This window comes from Lampris incognitus, chromosome 18, assembly GCF_029633865.1.
Source record: "Lampris incognitus isolate fLamInc1 chromosome 18, fLamInc1.hap2, whole genome shotgun sequence".
Classification (NCBI taxonomy): Eukaryota; Metazoa; Chordata; class Actinopteri; order Lampriformes; family Lampridae; genus Lampris; species Lampris incognitus.
This window is the reverse complement of record NC_079228.1, coordinates 12,609,400-12,622,311: the sequence shown is the minus strand read 5'-3', so window position 1 is coordinate 12,622,311 and position 12,912 is coordinate 12,609,400.

Sequence of the window (12,912 nt, the reverse complement as noted above, 5' to 3'; positions counted from 1 at the left end):
TCTTCGCACATCATGCTTTTGGCCTTGTGGGTTTTATTTTTATTTTTCCAACTTGGACAGTCGCGCTTTATATGTCCTTCTTTCCCACATTTGCAACATCTCCACGCGCTTGGTCTTTCAGCTCCCACTGCCTTGGAGTTAGCCTGCATATCTCCACGAAATTGTGATGACATGGCTGATGCACCACCTGACGTAGCACCGCTGGATTTATCATTAGCATTCACTCGTTTTTGTTCTTCATTTATTAATGCTTGGTGAACAAACTGCAGTGTCAAATTGTCAATCTTTGTTTCTAGCGCAGTGACAACTGTAGCATAGGTTGGTGGCAAACTACCCAAGAGTGTTATGATTTGGTCTTCCTCTTCAATCACAGAACCTATTACTCCTAGCTGATCAGTCAGTTCCTTCATTCGTTTTAAATGTTCCATTTAAACTTTCTCCTTCCTTCATTTCACATCTGAAATGTGTTTTCTTCAGGAGCAGTTTATTTGCCAAAGTATCTCTCTCAAAATGTCCTTTCAGCGTGTTCCACGCCTCTTTTGGAGTCTGGCAGCTTGCTATCAGGTACAACTGGGGTGTACTTACATTCAGCACTAACACAGAGAACGCCTTCTCTCTCCGTTTCAGGAATTCAGCTTGTGCATTAGTGTCTGCGGCTAGGGTACCCGTCTCCATTAGCACGCCCCATAGTCCTTTCGCTTTCATTGAGTGTTCCATCTGAAATTGCCACGTTGCCCAGTTCTCTGGTCCGCTCAGCTTGTCAATAAACAGCTTATCTTCCATTGTGAACTCCGCAACACCGTTTATCTCACACAAAACTCCGTGTAAAACAGCCTTTTAGCGACGCTCTGCGCCCATAACCTATTGCTCTTTCACGTGTTTATTCAGAAAGGTCAAACCGGAACTACAAGCAGACACTAGAGGACAGTACAGCGCATTAGCGACACCCATTGTCAAATTACTGTATTACAACATTTTTTGTGTTAAAAGTATACGTATAACGAAATACTGCTATAAATAAAATGTGTGAACACTAAAAGAATTTATGCCCTTACAGTGGTTACACGTGTATTTGAAATCAATAATTGAAGTAAAAGCAATAAATACACTACCGTTCAAAAGTTTGGGATCACCCAAACAATTTTGTGTTTTCCATGAAAAGTCACACTTATTCACCACCATATGTTGTGAAATGAATAGAAAATAGAGTCAAGACATTGACAAGGTTAGAAATAATGATTTGTATTTGAAATAAGATTTTTTTTACATCAAACTTTGCTTTCGTCAAAGAATCCTCCATTTGCAGCAATTACAGCATTGCAGACCTTTGGCATTCTAGCTGTTAATTTGTTGAGGTAATCTGGAGAAATTGCACCCCACGCTTCCAGAAGCAGCTCCCACAAGTTGGATTGGTTGGATGGGCACTTCTTTGAGCAGATTGAGTTTCTGGAGCATCACATTTGTGGGGTCAATTAAACGCTCAAAATGGCCAGAAAAAGAGAACTTTCATCTGAAACTCGACAGTCTATTCTTGTTCTTAGAAATGAAGGCTATTCCATGCGAGAAATTGCTAAGAAATTGAAGATTTCCTACACCGGTGTGTACTACTCCCTTCAGAGGACAGCACAAACAGGCTCTAACAGGTACTATTTAATGAAGATGCCAGTTGGGGACCTGTGAGGCGTCTGTTTCTCAAACTAGAGACTCTAATGTACTTATCTTCTTGCTCAGTTGTGCAACGCGGCCTCCCACTTCTTTTTCTACTCTGGTTAGAGCCTGTTTGTGCTGTCCTCTGAAGGGAGTAGGAAATCTTCAATTTCTTAGCAATTTCTCGCATGGAATAGCCTTCATTTCTAAGAACAAGAATAGACTGTCGAGTTTCAGATGAAAGTTCTCTTTTTCTGGCCATTTTGAGCGTTTAATTGACCCCACAAATGTGATGCTCCAGAAACTCAATCTGCTCAAAGAAGTGCCCATCCAACCAATCCAACTTGTGGGAGCTGCTTCTGGAAGCGTGGGGTGCAATTTCTCCAGATTACCTCAACAAATTAACAGCTAGAATGCCAAAGGTCTGCAATGCTGTAATTGCTGCAAATGGAGGATTCTTTGACGAAAGCAAAGTTTGATGTAAAAAAAATCTTATTTCAAATACAAATCATTATTTCTAACCTTGTCAATGTCTTGACTCTATTTTCTATTCATTTCACAACATATGGTGGTGAATAAGTGTGACTTTTCATGGAAAACACAAAATTGTTTGGGTGATCCCAAACTTTTGAACGGTAGTGTACATACATAAATACATAAGTAAAATTAATATCAACTGAAACAGAATTTCTGTTTTCGCTAGATGTCTCACCCTCTAGTTACATACATAGGCATCTCTTTAGAAGAAAAACATCTTTTTCAATATTTTCATGTTGTTTGGCTCCTCATTCAATGCAGTCCTTCCATAGAAGTACACAACATATTACAAATAACAATGCAACACCAAAACACACCTATGAAAGTAGCAAAGGCGCACACACGCGTGCGCGCACACAGGCTGCCTCTCATTCCCCATTACAAAACTGCTCAACTTTTGCAGCTATGTCACTCCTGCGTCTTTTGTGTGTCCTTAATTGTAAGAGCCACCGTGTGAGAATATACGTAAGTTAATTTAAATATTGTAGCGAATTCGGGGGGCAGCCCGGGAACTGCCACAGCCGGGACGTGAACCCGTGTCTGCGGCTCCGCAAGCGACAACGTTAACCAGTCGACTAAAGGGTCCGAGCCATTAAGGGCCAACGTGTCTACTTATCCATGCACGTTACCCTACCCCCCCCCCTCCTTCGGGCTTCAACATATCAGCTCCCTCACGCCTCTGAGCGCACGCGCTTCCGATGACCTCACGGTTTCACCATCCCACTGATGATACCAATGTAGCGAATTCGGGGGGCAGCCCGGGAACCGTCGCCACAGCGCGAACCCGTGTTTCCCACTCCGCAAGCGACAACGTTAAACAGTCGACTAAAGGGTCCGACCCATTAGTCAAGGACCAACGTGTCTACTTATCCACAATATCTTGCAAAGTTCATGGTTCATAATGTCTAGTCATTGCAGAAGACAAAGGTGACGTACAAAGAGAAATGTATGTTTATTGAATGTTGTTGATTATCAACGCTGCCTTTAGTAGTGAGTGACGTCATGTGCAGTGGTAGAGTCAGACAGAGATTCAAAGAAGGTTGAATCAGTTCATCTGGGTACAACGTTTATTGAAAGAAACGTTTCATCACTCATCTAAGTGACATCTTCAGTGTCAGCTGACTGCAGGTATCCACACCGTTATAAACAATACAGTTGCGCAGCATAACGACCGAAACCAACTACCAGTTTCATGTACAAATAGGTGTGACCATTAACTGGAGTTTCAATGGCCATGTTTGGGGGGAATAGTTGCAATCACATCATTGTAAAATGGTGACAGATGCACTCTCATCAGAGACCTCTTTTCCATTTCCTCCATAGACAAGTTGGCCAATACAGGTGAAACTGGGCAACCCATAGCACACCCATGCCTCTGCTTATAGTGCTGCCCCCTGTATGTGAAGTACGTGAACTGAAGACACAGCTTCAGCAGCAGATACACTTGGTCAGTGTTAAGGGTGGTGGCGTCGTTTTGTAATTTCATACGGACCACCTCCACTGATTCATCAACAGGAACGCACGTGAAGAGAGACTTGTCATCACAAGAGACCATTGTTTCATCCCTCTCCATAATGATGTCCCTTACCTTATCCACAACATCCATAGTGTCCTTAATGTGACGTTCATTACTGCCTACCAACGGACGGAACTTCGACATGTTATAGGTCACTGAGTTAATCATACAAACAATAGGCCGTCATGGCACATCCTGCTTGTATCTTAGGTAAACCGTACAGAATAAGTGTAGCTTCCCCTGGGTATAATCTATGGTACAGAATTCTGTCAATAGCATTGTCCTGTTCTAACAACTTCAGACAATCTATCACCTTTTTCTTGTAACCACTGTCGGGATCTCATTTCAGGGGCTCATAAGTATTCATGTCACTAAGTAACGTCATAACTTTCTCATGATAGTCTGTCTGGTTTATTACAACAGTGCACCTGCCTTTGTCTGCCGGAAGGATGATGATGTTATTGTCCTTACTGAGAGTCGTGAGAGCATTCCTCTCATCTCTATTTATGTTGGATGGTGGCACCTTTGCATTGCTGAGGCAGGCTGAAACTTTTGTCCGCAGTTTCTGTTACAGCCAGAAAGTGAATGGCCACCGAGACCAGATAACGTGACTCAAAATCTGCAAAATGATCCAGAGGTCAAGAACATTATCGTAAATACCATCACAGCTAAAGAAAAGTTTGACCATGTGAACAAATGGCTTCCGTACTACTCAAGTTTGGACTGGCTAAAAAGAGCGGTTGCATGGATTCTGAGAGCCAAGGAACCACTGAGCCACCTGAAAGACAAAAGAAAAGTGTTACAACACTCCATCGGTCAATCAGAAAAAGATCCAGTGAGACAAAGAGTACTTGTGCAACATCACATGGAAAGGTACAAATCTGATATGGAAAAGAAAACACTTGCCTTGGAACAGCTAATGGCTGCAGAAACAGAAATTGTCCGATACAGTAAAGATCCACGGTTTCCTGAAGAAATGAAGGCTCTCCGCAATAATCCGTCTGTCAAGAGAAATAGTCAGCTGTACAAGCTTGGCCCATGTGAGGGGAATTCACATATGTATGTTGCTTATTTTTAATCGTTGACCACAGATTAGCTATATTACATTTACATTTTCTGAATGGACGCCTGGGGGCTCATGTTTAGGAGGATGAAGGTGGTGTTAAAAGTGCCTCTTCTTTGTAAATATGGTAAGGGCCTGATAACAGAGGAATGTGTGAAAGCCTTTTGAGTGTCACGGGAGGCGGTCCAGGAGGTTCCTGGCAGAAGAAAGGATGAGGGAGAGACTCTTGGTATGCACCATTGTGGTGGACACTACTTCCTCTTCATGACAAGAGACTCTGGGTACACATCATTGTAATCGAAACAATGGGCATTGTCCTGCTACATGGTATAAAGATGGTGAGCTCTGAGAGCGGGGCACGCACTCAAGCGTCTGAGCTTGAGTGTGTCTGTTCATTGAACCTATCAAAATCGTGTGACAATGCTGCGAGAGATTTTTGTCTCGCTCCTCATGTAATGTCAGAGTGGAATTAAATAATTGCCACGACACCCCACTTTGCAAGACGGCATCTTGAGAGTTAGTTGGAGGACAACTGGACAGATCCACCATGCCAGAGTATGCAAAACATCCAGCAATTCTCTCACAGCATTCCAGAGTTGCTATTCTCATCTTGCAAGGTGTTTATGAAAAAAATTGGCACTGCGGGCGCAGCTACATGTTGACAAAAATGTTGGATTCCTCAAGCACCCTCATCCAGCAGCAAGCTTATATCGGAATGCATGGTGTGTAGGAGACTGCAGTGGTAAGTCGGAGAACAAAAAATGGCAACTCTGCCAGAAGATCGTCTTTTACCAGATAAGCTACCTTTCTCAAATGTAGGTATCGATTACTTTGGACCCTTTGATGTTAAATGGGGCCGGGGAACTGTCAAAGGTTATGGTGTAATGCTTACTTGCCTCATCATCAGGGTAGTGCATATAAAGATAGCGGGCAGTCTCAACACCAGATCCTGCATCAACGCCTTGCGGTGTTTCATAAGCAGCGGAGGCTAGGTCACCATCATGTGCTCTGATAATGGCACACATTTTGTGGGTGCAGAAAAGGAGTTGTGAGAGGCTATTGAAAACCTGGCTTTTATGGGTTCTATGCCTGGGTGGGGCAAAAATCGGCCAATGCTAAACAGGACCCAAGCACTTCGCTAAAATAGTGTCTCAGTATACTTTTGATTTTGAGATACTTTATTGATCTCCGTAGGGAAATTATTTTCTGCATTCAACCCATCCTAGGTGTGAAACTAGGAGCAGTGGGCAGCCGCCATGTAGCACACAGGGACCAACTCCACTTCGTCTTGCCATGCCTCCCTCCGTCAGGGGCACAGACAGGAGTATTAATGCATGTCTTTTTTGATGGCAGGAGGAATCCGGAGCACCCGGAGAAAACCCACCACAGACACGGGGAGAACATGCAAACTCCACACAGAGGGCGACCTGGGATGACGCCCAAGGTTGGACAACCCCGGGGTTCGAACCCAGGACCTTCTTGCTGCGAGGCGACAGCACTAACCACTGTGCCACCATGCCGGCCAATACTATAGATCGACTCAGGATTAATAACTGTGCCAGATGATGAGCTGCTTTTACATCCTACTTTGACAATACTTTTTGCCCTTCCAAGATGGCTCAGAATCTTATCTCGCTGGTCATCGGTTGATACATTTCTCTTGTACAAATACACCTCCATCATATTGTTCGACCCTTGAATGGAGTATTTGTTGCCCTCATCACCACGACACGTAGGAGGCTCCTTAAAATCAGGTCTGACTACCAGGTTCATTTTGGAAAGGTCAATGGTTGTGTCTGGTGCTTCAACTCTAACTGATTTAGCTCATGGGGGCTGCTTTGGGATGAGCGGGGACTGGCTGGCTAGCAAGCGGCTGGCTATTGATTCATCTATCTGACTCCCTAACTCACAGATGAGCTCACATAACTGTTGGGTGGTGTTCTCATTGCTGACAACAGGGGTGGAAAACTGAGGTTCAAGTGGAGGAGGAGGGGTGTCAGTGATTCTCATGGCTCCTCACTAGTTAACACTGGGCCCTGTGATGGACTGGTGGCCTGTCCAGGGTGTCTCCCCGCCTGCCACCCAATGACTGCTGGGATAGACTCCAGCATCCCATGACCCAAAATCGGATAAGCGGCTTGGATAATGGATGGCTAGTTAACACTGTAGTCCTACTCCGAACTACTCCATCTGTGTTAAAAAACAAACCCTGCCTCTCCCAACTATTGGTGTAAAAATACAAGTATCCTGACCTCTGTCTGCCATATCTCACACAATACATGGACATTTAAGACTAGCAAGCAAACCAAATTAAAGCAGTTTTACAGACGTCACAGAAAATTGTAACTTTTGCCAGTGATTCCTTTTGTAAGGTTAAGTCAAGTCAAGTCAAGTCAGTTTTATTTGTGTAGCCCAATATCACAAATTACAAACTTGCCTCAAGGTAAGGTTAATATATTATTGTGAATGTCTGTGTTTATACAGAATATTAGCAGTCACCTCAGCAGCTAGTAGAATTCAGGTCCACCAACTTGGCATCTCCCAGACGTCACAAGCAGACAGCTGAACCTCGGCGATCAGCGGCGGCTCAACAACGGGTCCAGGTCAAGGCACCAGTTTTAAGCAGCAGCTCGCTGTAAGGTGGTCGTTCACAGACTGAAAACCAGTCACACCAGGACTCAGGATCTGCACATTTATTCATTACAAAAGCTGCTCAACTTTGTTTGTGTTAAAAGTATATGAGGGGCGTCCGGCTGGCGTGGCGGTCTGTTTCGTTGCTACCCACACGGGGATCGCCGGTTCGAATCCCCGTGTTACTTCCGGCTTGGTCGGGCGTCCCTACAGACACAACTGGCCGGGGCGGGAAGCCGGATGTGGGTGTGTGTCCCGGTCGCCGCACTAGCGCCTCCTCTGGTCGGTCGGGGAACCTGTTCAGGGGGTTTGGGGAACTGGGGGGGATAGCATGATCCTCCCACGCGCTACGTCCCCCTGGCGAAACTCCTCCCTGTCAGGTGAAAAGAAGCGGCTGGCGACTCCACGTGTATGGGAGCAGGCATGTGGTAGTCTGCAGCCCTCCCCGGATCGGTAGAGGGGGTGGAGCAGCGACCGGGACGGCTCGGAAGAGTGGGGTAATTGGCTGGATACAAATGGGGGGGGGGGGTATATGTATAACAAAATACTGCTATAAATAAAATATGTGCACACTAAAAGAATGTATGCCCTTACAGTGGTTACACAAGTATTTGAAATCAGCCTTTAAAGTAAAAGTAAAAAATAAATAAGTAAAACAAATATCCACTGAAACAAACTTCTCTGTTTTCGCTAGATGTCTCACCCTCTAGTTACATATCAATGTAGGCATCTATTGAGAAGAACAATAAAAGTGCACATTAACTAGGGGGACAGCAGGGACTGCAGATGCAAATTAGCTGCCGGCTAACTCTGGTGCAACTGTAAAATTGTGCGTTGTCCCTGTCAAATAAACAATGAACTAAACTAAGGAGCTATTTTCATGTTGTTGGGCTAGTCATTCCATGCAGTCCTTCCATAAAAGTACACAAAAACATTACAAACAATCTAACACCGTTACACAAGTAGCACGCGGACGGACACACACACACACACACACACACACACACACACACACACACACACACACAGTGACAGGCTGTCTCTCATCCCCCGTTACAAACAAAAGCTGCTCAACTTTTGCCGGGGGGGGGGGGGCTTCGCAGCCACGTCATTCCTACGTCTTTTAGTGCGTCACTAATTAAAGTCCCCCTTGCTACAACAGGTAAGCCGGAACTACATAATTCAGTCATTCATCATGAGGTGATGAACAGAGATTTTGACTTATGACAGAAAATACGACACACAGGTTTTGAGAATGTTCACCAAGAAAAAATAAATATATAAAGATAACATGAACAACATACTGACTCAGCTACACACCCGCGGTCAGTTTCCCAGCACAGGTGGTGGTAAATTACTGCACTATTTTGTGATGCACCATTGTCCTTCAACATGGGGCCTATAGGGAGAGATGCACCAAAAAAGACCTTTAGGGGGCAATGTTGTATAGTCAAAATGAAAGTAATGGGCATCCAACGCTGTTGGCTGGCTCTTATCCCGTTGAACAGGTCCAGCCAACTGTACAACTGCTGAGATACTTCCCATGGTTAAAATGTCCTAGCAGACAAGAGCAAATATTGTTCATAAATCCTGGCTCTCCTGGTGTAGCCATAGGTTTTAGTTTGAGCTTCATTCAGCCAAGCCACCGGGGCTTAGGGCCCACAGCCTTCAGCAGGTGTGCTGGCAGAAGGATGAATAAAAACGCAACGCTCGCTGGATGGCAGCCCCCCCGCGAGGATCAAATAACACAAATGCTCGGGACCATTCTATTGTATTCCACTGAAGCAGCACCCAAGCGTCCTCAGATCCAGCCCACGTGGCTGGGGCCTGGCGCTCACGGAGTCTGATTTCACAAGGGGTTTTATGAGTTCTTTACCTTTCTCACTTCTGGGTTTGCTGAGGCAGATCGTACCGTGCGCCACACTCCACTGACAGGCAGAGACTGTCCATTAGTCAAAGTCACGGCGCAAAGAGCGCCGATGTAATGGAATCATACCAGCAAGACGATCTGAATTGAAGATGAGGTGAGAAACTACACGGTTCAACACAACTTAAATATACAAGAGGTAAGAGATTTGCTGCAGGCCTCCAGTCACCAGTTACCCACGGTATTGTTTTCCCTCAGAAAATTACGTCTTGATTTGAAATGACCCCAAAATAAAACTAACAGAACTTGGTCTGGTTGGCTGACTCCGATAATGTCTATAGATCAGTAGGGTCAACATTAAACCCTATTTCACGCCAGACAAACTCACAAATTAACAATATGATAGCTGCATAATGAGAGCAGAGAAAGGTTAGCAGTAAAATGCAATGACATGGCCTGGCGGCCTGGCAGCCTGTCCAGGGTGTCTCCCCGCCTGCCTCCCAATGACTGCTGGGATAGGCTCCAGCATCCCCGGGACCCTGAGAGCAGGATAAGCGGTTTCGATAATGGATGGATGGATAGTTTGAAAAACTTTTTTTTTTCCTAATTTGTTTTCTCCCCCATTGTACTTGGCCAATTACCCCACTATTCCGAGCCTTCCCAGTCATTGCTCTCTGCCCTCTGCCGATCCGGGGAGGGCTGCAGACTACCACATGCCTCCTCTGATACATGTGGAGTCGCCAGCCGCTTCTTTTCACCTGACAGTGAGGAGTTTCACCAGGGGGATGTAGCGCTTGGGAGGATCACGCTATTTCCCCCAGTACCCCCCCGGGAACAGGCGCCCGGAAACACCAGAGGAGGCGCTAGTGCAGCGACCAGGACACATACCCACATCCGGCTTCCCACCCGCAGACACGGCCAATTGTGTCAGTAGGGACGCAGGTAACACGGGGATTCGAACAGCCGATCCCCGTGTTGGTAGGCAACGGAATAAACCGCCACACCAAAGAGTTCTCATGTGTGTCCTAAGAAGAGATACAGCATTTGCTTAAGGTATTTCCTCAAGCAGGTTGCTAGGAAGGTTTAGGTGTCCTGATCACGATGGTTTGATCACCTTCTGTCTCCCATCCAGACGTTGGAACAGCATGAGCTTTATTTGTAGATCTAAGACTTTGCATCTATGGGGGGCTGGGGGGGAGCTCTTTTGAGTGTTTTAAGAAATAAGAAATGGAGCGAGACAGCGCTTCACCCAGCATTGAGGCCTGATGGGGAAATTTTTGACCTATTTTGCGTCATGCTTCTGACAACCTATCCTGATTAAACATCAAGCAAAGCTGGGATTTTGCTCAGTCTCTGGATACCGTAGCACACACCGGGGCCGCTCAGACAAAACTAATATGTATCATATAAGGGGGCTAATAACATCATTTGCATGTTCATTGAATAAATTTTCAATTATGAGCGGTCAAAAACAGTTTAGAGTTGATTGCACTAATCTGATTGCGTAAATATATCCAGCTTAATCCTTTTCCTTAATTCAATTACACCCGATATGATAATAGGGCGAAGTTTGCTGAAATGTGAGAATGTGGTCAGGCTGCTCGTTGGAGCGAGAGCATCCGCATGGCTCTCTGTTCTGCATGCTTTGTGTGAGAGTAATAGAGGGAGAAGATAACACCAGAGAGTCTAGTGTGTGAAATGAGGACTGTGTCAGTGCATGTGGGCTGTGAATGGGAGAGAGGAGATAAGTCTCCACAGTACAATGTGGCGAAGCCATTCAACATTGTCCCGCCCTTCAGTTTTAATGATCACTAGGCCTGTCAATGTGGCTCCCTCTCTCTCTCCGTCTCCCTGCACCCTCTCCATTCCTTTTCTCTACCCCCTTCTTGTCTTTTTTCTTCTTCTTCTCTCTCTCGGCCTCACATCTACCAGGTGGCGGGGGCAGATAAGTGTGATGCTGAGTAGGCGACTTCACAATGCAAACGATCATTCCGTCACCTCCTTGTACGTGAAAAGGGGATTTGTGGGAACCATTTGAATACTACCATATCATTTATACCCGAGGAGACGAGAGACTTTGGAGACAAGGCCATCACCGGGGGCCAATTACGGTGGCAAGTCTTAATGGGGACCATTTGTCACCTTCCCGCAAACCTTTTGGTGTCTAAAATGACGTTGTTATGGAACAAACATTGAAGTTGCTCACCATTCAACGTGAAGAGTTGTGTGGAACCTCACTTGTCACGTGCCGTTCTGTAGTGTAAGTGACTCTCTCTCAGCCGAGTCTTCAAGCATTGCTGGGCTGTCGAAGAGATAGACAGGTGAGGAAGCGACGTCTCAGTGTGGGCTGAGGAAACAGCATGTAAAGCAACCGTGTCTGATGTAAACGAGGGAGGGAGGGAGGGAGGAGAGAGATGGCGTGTGTGTGTGTGTGGGTGACTTGCATTAGAAACCACTTAGGGACACTAGCGGAGTAGATGAAGCAAGGGAATCAATATTGTACAATTATTGTACACAAGACAGTAACTGATGAACATGTGGCCAGAGAGAAGTGGCTCCAGACTTAAAGACAATTTCAGCCCAATCGAACAGGCTCAATAAGACCTATTAACACAAAGTGTTTTTATTTACCTGTGACAAGGCTAGCTTTTTGTTACGAGAGGATAGTTTGTAGCGACTGCAGGACAGTTTGTTTCAGCACACAATTTACAGGCCTAAGTTATGCGGAGCGGCACAGTGTCGAATAGTTCTCAGTAATTATGACATTCCAGCATCCGTAGTATGTAGGAAACAGCTTGTGGATTAACAGCAGGCTTTGCTACACTATATAATCCCCTAAAATGCAAGCTGCCTCAGCTGAATTTGTTTCCATGCCTCCTCCGCCGCAAATATAAGAGTGAAAAAAGCGTGTTCAAAATCGTCATTTTTGCAAGGCTACTTTAAATAAAGCCACTTTGGGGCGTCTGGGTGGCAGTGTTGCCAGATTGGGCGACTTTTTATTTGATTGGGCAGGTAAAAATGGCTCTGATAAACATAATTATTATTACATACATACACCGAATGGACAGAGAAACCTTCTACTAAACGGCAGTGGAAAAAAAAGGCTAAAAAAGGGCTATTTTTGGGCGGGTTCAGGGCTCTGATTGGGCTATTTGGTTTCAGTCAAATCTGGCAACACTGTTGGGTGGTGCAGTGGTCTATTCTGATGCCTACCAACACAGGGATCGCCGATTCGAATCCATGTGTTACCCCCGGCTTGGTCGGGCCTCCCTACAGACACAAGTGTCTGTGGGCGGGAAGCCGGATGTGGGTATGTGTCCTGGTCGCTGCACTAGCGCCTCCTCTGGTTGGTCGGGGTGCCTGTTCAGGGAGGAGGGGAACGGGGGGATAGCATGATCCTCCCATGCGCTCCGTCCCCCTGGTGAAACTCCTCACTGTCAGGTGAAAAGAAGCGGCTGGCGACTCCACATGTATCGGAGGAGGCATGTGGTAGTCTGCAGCCCTCCCCCGTGTTGGCAGAAGGGGTGGAGCAGTGACTGAAATGGCTTGGTAGAATGGGATAATTGGCCGGATACAATTAAGGAGAAAAAAAGGGGTGTGTGTGGAATAAAGCCACTTTATGTTTCCTTGACTATTCAGCTTTCAGTACAG